We start from the raw sequence: 6,524 nt of genomic DNA, 5'->3' as shown, positions 1-6,524 counted from the left end.
GAGATCTCGACCCGTTTGGCTAGTTTTGGTCGACCATGTGAGCTTAACGAGTTGTCCGGATGCCAAGGAGTGGCTGTTCCATATGCAAGAACAGTGCAACATGAAGCCTTTACCAAGATGATCATCATTCTATGGGCGATTTGGGTTGCGAGACGGAAAGCAATCCATGAAGCAATTTTTCAGAGCCCAAAGGCCTTACATGGTTTCATCACGAGGTATCATTGAAAATTATGTACATAAGTATGATAGGGCTGTGCCTCGACTGGATCTTGAACGGAAGTCGATTCCACCGGAGGGAGGTATGCTTAAAGTTAATGTAGACGAAGGCATTGCTAAGAACAGTGGGAAGGGCGGGGCAGTAGCGGTGTGCAGAGATGGCCATGGCATCTACCTTGGTTCGTCAGTATGCATAATCGATCAGTGCGATGGTCCGGGAACTTTGGAAGCAATGACGTGCCTAGAAGCATTATCCCTTAGCAGCCGACTTAAACCTACGCTGGATCATTGTTGCATGCGATGCAGAATCGGTTGTCAAGCATATCAACGAAGGAACCAGATGAAAGAACATGCGGTGCCCCCATGTTTGGTTTTGGTAATTGATGACAATCTCTATGGACAAATGGTTGTCTTGAGTTATATTTGAAGGATTTGTCCATAGGCTTTTCTTGAAGTCCATGTGTTGGTTTCAAGGAGTTTATGAGTTGATCAAGGTGCTATTAAGGAATTATCCAAAGATTGGTCATGCGAGTGTTGACCTTATTGCAAGCATGTCTTGAAGAAGAAGGTTGTGTGATCATTCATGTTTACCTTCAATACATCATCCAAATGAAGAGAGTTGCAAAGATTCAAGGTTGATCAAGACTAAGTCAATAGTGAATCAAGTTGATTAACTCACAAAGCGTAGAAGATGTACCGAGAGGGATCAAGTGATCCCATGGTATGGTAAGAATTGTCCATTGCACTTTGTGTACTAACCCATGGTCTATGTGAGAGTTGTATGTGGGGTTAGGTACGTATCCATGGGCTTGCATCAAGAGGAAGATATCATACAACCCATGGAAAGGATGACATCAAGTGGTGATCGTCATCAAGATTGCCGTGTGCAAGTTCAAGTGGAGCATCACGAAGAGATCAAGTGCTTGAATCTTGCCATCCATTGTGGTGTCAATTGACTTGTGAAGATGAGCCGAAGAGTGGCTCACCCATAGTGGACTATGGGGGAGCAATCATCTAGTCTTCATCGAGCTAACGCAATCAAGAAAGGTGGTCCAATTTGAGAGAGTGAAGATCGTCATCATCTAGCTCAAGTGGACCATGTGCAAGGCAAAGGTTTGCCCTTGATAGGTTTTCTATTTTATCGGTCTCATGGTAGTTGTGGGAGACCGGGTTATAGGATCGATTGCCGTACTATCAAGGGGGGCTCTCGATGAATTGTTTGATCGTATCGTTCGTAGAGAGCTCATACCATTGCATCCTTGCATCATGTTTCTTGGTTCTTGTTTGATTCTCTTTGTGAGTCTTAGAGCTTATGGTCATCTTGATGACAAGTTTGAGTTCATCGAAAACGGAGTTTGCATGCGTCTTCTATGATGTTTTCGGTGTTGGAGGTTTTACCGGTCTTCTTCGAGGAAGGGTTCTCACCATTTTCTTTTGGGCCTTTTCTCCTTTGTTTATTATTGGTATTTTTATCAAGATTGTGTTAGCCCTTGTCTCTAGCTTTCCAACAAACTTGATTTCGTCGAATTCGGAGTCCGTCTGCAGAAGTTGTGTCAGTTTTGGTGTTCTGAAAAGGTTGCAGCGGTACTACCGCGGACAGGAGCGGAAGTAATTTTTTACTACCGCTAGGAGCAGTACTACCGCGGCTACTTCCGTGGCTACTTCCGCTCGGGGCCAAAAACTTGTGTTTTCTCTTTCGTTGGGCTGTTTTGACCGTGCTAAGCGGTAGTACCGCTCCTCCAAGCGGTAGTACCGCTTGTGCACGACCTGAGCACATAACGGTTGGATTCGGGAGGTCCTATAAAAGGGGGGTCTTCTTTCCCAATGAACCTAATCCTTTGAGCTCGTGTTCTTTCCCCGTTGTTGACCTTCTTCGAGCTTGCTAACTCTCAATCCCTCCATGGATTCTTGTTAGTTTTTGAGGAAAAAGAGAGAGGAGATCTAGATCCATGTTTCCACCAATCACTTTCTCCTCTAAGTGAGGGGAACCCCTTGGATCTAGGTCTTGGAGTTCTTCGTGTTCTTCTTTCGTTCTTCCTCTCATTTTTCTCCCTAGCATTAGTTGCTTTGGTGGGATTTGGGAGAGAAGGACTTGGGCACTCCGTGTGCCCTTGCCATTGCATTTGGTGCATCGGTTTGAGTTCTCCACGGTGATACGTGGAAGTGAAGTTTGAGAAGCTTATTACTCTTGGGTGTTTGGGCACCCTAGAGCTTGTTCCTCTTGGGTGCCTTGGTGCCCTAGACGGTTGGTGGTGTTCGAAGCTCAATCATTGTGGTGTAAAGCTCCGGGCAAGCGTCGGGGTCTCCAATTAGGTTGTGGAGATCGCCCCGAGCAATTTGACGGGTACCGGTGACCGCCCCCAAGGGTTGCCAAAGTGTACGGGTTCGGTGACCGCCCCCAAGGGTCGCCATTTGTACGGGTTCGGTGACCGCCCTCAAGGGTCCCTTAGTGGAATCACGGCATCTTGCATTGTGCGAGGGCGTGAGGAGATTACGGTGGCCCTAGTGGCTTCTTGGGGAGTTGTGCCTCCACACCGCTCCAAACGGAGATTAGCATCCGCAAGAGTGTGATCTTCGGGATACATCGTCGTCTCCGCGTGCCTCGGTTATCGCTTACCCGAACCCCTTTACTTATGCACTTTACTTTGTGATAGTCATATTGTTCTTTGTCATATATCTTGCTATCACATAGTTGCTTATCTTGCTTAGCATAAGTTGTTGGTGCACATAGGTGAGCCTAGTTGTTGTAGGTTTTGTGCTTGACAAATTAACCGCTAGGTTTATTCTGCATTTGTTCAAGCCTAAACCGTAATTATTTTAAAGCGCCTATTCACCCCCCTCTAGGCGACATCCTCGATCTTTCAATTGGTATCAGAGCCTCGTCTCTCTTTGTTGGGCTTAACCGCCTAGAGAGTAAAGATGTCGACTAGGTGATTAGGATTCTCTGACACTCTTAGTTTCGATGGCACAAATTTTGATTTTTGGGTAATTCGCATGCTTAATCTCTTTAGGGTCATGGACCCAAATTTAGAGCGAATTGTAGATATGGGTTTTTCTCCTCCAAAGGATCCCCAAAGATTATCTTTAGAGGATGAGAAAAACTCTTATCTCAATGCTCAAGCCTCTAATGTGCTTTTCGATGCTTTGAGCAATGTAGTTATATTTTAACTCATGCCGTTCCGGGATGCTCATGAGTTATGGACAAAGCTTCAAGATAAATATGGTGTGTCCAAGATTTGTGGGGATGGTTGTTCTCCCTCCACCTCCGGTCATATAGTCTTCTCAACTTCTTCTACTTCACCTACATGTGGTTTGCCACAAGGTAATGATATGGTGAGTAGTGTTGTTCATTGCAATGATGATAGTATGCTTATTGTGGATGATCCTTCATCGCTATATTATTGCAATGCTCCCTCTTTGGGCTTTAACACTTCGAGCACTCCAAATGTTTCACGTGCTTGTGTTGATAGTCCTTGCATATCATGTAGAAATTGCTTGACTAAATATCATGATGATATGCTTGCTATGTCTTATTGCCATGATAAAAATGCATCTATTTCCTTGAATTGTTGTGCTAAGAATGTAGAGGAAACCGAACACTCCATGGAACAAGATGTGGTGTTTAATGGTGACTCAAGGGATCCTACATCATTATCTATTGCGTTTTGCCTTATGGCTAAGGCGTCAAAGGTATCTCCTACTTTGTACCCCATTATGTCTCTTGATGATGATGTTGATGCTAATGATGATGAGGATACTGATGAAGAGAATGATAATGTTGCCTCCTTAAAAATTAAGGGGGAAATAGTTTTTAAAGCTCTTCATAAAAATAAAATTGCTCGTTCCAACTTCATGGAAATTATGTCCATTGCTATTGAGAGAAAGAAATATATTGATGAGTTGGAATCTTGTCTTGAGGAGCATGAGGTCACCATTGATAAAATGGAAGGTCATGGGCGTGATTACGCTAATGAGATTGCGGACCTCTCTCAAGTTCTTGAACTTGAACAAACCACCAAGGAATCTCTTGAGGAGACTTTTGCTCTAGAATTATCTAAAGTGAAGGAATCTACTGATAGAGCTCTTGAGGTGGCCAATGTTTTTGAAACTAAAAATGCTAAGCTTGAAGTTGCTCATCCTAGACTCCTTGAGGATTTTGAGCACCTCGAAAATGGCTCAAGGGTCATCAAGGATGAGCTCATCAAACTCATCGAGTCTCATGCTCAACTTGAAGCCGCTTATTTAAAAGAGCTAGCCAAGTTGCCTTCTCCTCTTGTTGTTAATGATGATGCTTGTGCTACTAATTCTATTACTTGTGAAGCATCCATTTTGAAGGAGAATGTTGAGCTACGGGCTCAACTTGAGGTGCTATCTTGCAATTATGGGAAATTGGAAGAAAGTCATGAAAAGCTCTCAAGCTCTCATGATGATCTTCTAGTATCCCATAGTGTGCTAAAGATAGCTCATGCGGCCATGATTGCTAAGGTAACATCTAGTGAGTCTCATGTGGATACTAGCACTACTTCTAGTCAAAATAGTATATTGCCATGTGCTAGTCCTTGTAATTCAGCTACTCACAATGTTGGTACATCTTGTGATGAATTGCTTTCCTTGCCTTGTTGCTCTAACGATGAAGCTTATACTTCCTCTAGTACTTGTGTTGAGACTAACCATGTAGAGGAAATCAAAGATCTCAAGGCCCAAGTCACTTCTTTGAAGAAAGACTTGGAAAAGCGTCATGAAGGGGAGGCCACACTCAACAATATCTTGAGTATGCAAAAATCCCCCAATGACAAAGGTGGACTTGGATTCAACTCCAACAAGAAGAAGAAGTCCAAGTTGAACAAGAAGGAGGGCCAAGAACAAGTCAAGAATTTGGCCAAGATTGTTTGCTTCAAGTGCAAAGTCGAAGGGCATCATGTTAGATCTTGCCCATTGAAGAAGAAGGCCATTAGTGTCAAGCAACAAGGGAAGAGGGCACAAGTTCAATCTCATGCTCAACATCAAGTTGAAGAAAGGCCTCTTCCCAAGAAGACTCAAGTTAATGCTTCTCAAATTGAGAAATCAAGTGAGAAGAAAGTGAAGAGTAGACGTTGCTACTTATGTCGTGAGAAAGGTCACGTCGCTTCTTCATGCACTAGTGGTAACTTATCCAACCCAATTATTATTGATGATATCTATTCTCTTGGTAAGGATAAGGTTGGCAATGTGTTTGCCAAGTTTGTTGGTACTCAAAGTGGTGTTAAGCAAAGAACCATTTGGGTAGTCAAACCTATTGTGACTAACCTCTTAGGACCCAACTTGGTTGGGGACCAACAAGCTCAAACTTGATCAATAGGTGTTGTTGGATGGCATCGGAGACTTGGCTAGAATTAAGGGGACTTCATCATTCTCTTTGTCTCAAGCTAAGTCAATTGGATTATCAAGTTTCTATCTTATATCCAATGTGCCTCCTTGCGGTAACTTTTACTTAAATTGTTTACCTTGAAAGTTACTTGCCCCCTTGCATGTTTTGGTTTTATTCCTTGCATGTGTTTGTATATGATGTGTCTCCAAATTGCCTTTGTGTATGTTGGTTTGCACACCATGTACTTGTGTGTCGTTCGTTGAGCCTTAGTGCATCTTGTTTATTTCTTAGTTGGCTCTTGTGAGAGATTAATGGAATATCCATTATGGGGGAGTGGTGTGCTTTGTGCACCTCACAATCCTATAAATGTGTGCACATGAGTAATACCATCTAGTATTGATATTTCAAGATTATCTAGTCGCTAGGTGGTATATCTCTCATGAGAAATTCAAATTCTAAAAATTCCATTGATTATCTCGTGTTGGATCCTCTTATTGCCTCTTGTTAAGTTTTCTTCATTGATATCACATTATGGGGGAGTAATATGCTAAGTATATTACTAGCCTAGAAAATGTGTACATTTGAGATGTTGTCACCTAGTGCTGATATTGTAGATTATCTTGTTCCTAGGTGGCATGTTAGCTCTACAAGTTGCAATTTGCTTGTGTGTGGCGTGAAGATGATGTTGGATATCCTTGCTATCTACCACCGGGAATTCTTTCCATCTACTTCTTGTCTTTTGACAATTGGTAGTCATTTATGTGTGGTAGAATTTATTGATCATCTTTACATTGGCTTTTGTTTTACTTGCCTTTTCTCTTGCCAAGGTTTGTGTCAACTCCCGTTGTCTTCCATACCACTTATGGATCTTGTTTATTTCTTGTTCTTGTCTAGTGTTTTCTAGATATAGTGAAAGCGGTGATCCCACCTTGTGCATTTTGTATTCAAATACAAATCCTAT

This window comes from Triticum dicoccoides, chromosome 2B (assembly GCF_002162155.2).
Source record: "Triticum dicoccoides isolate Atlit2015 ecotype Zavitan chromosome 2B, WEW_v2.0, whole genome shotgun sequence".
Classification (NCBI taxonomy): domain Eukaryota; kingdom Viridiplantae; phylum Streptophyta; class Magnoliopsida; order Poales; family Poaceae; genus Triticum; species Triticum dicoccoides.
Note: the sequence above shows the minus strand (reverse complement) of the source record.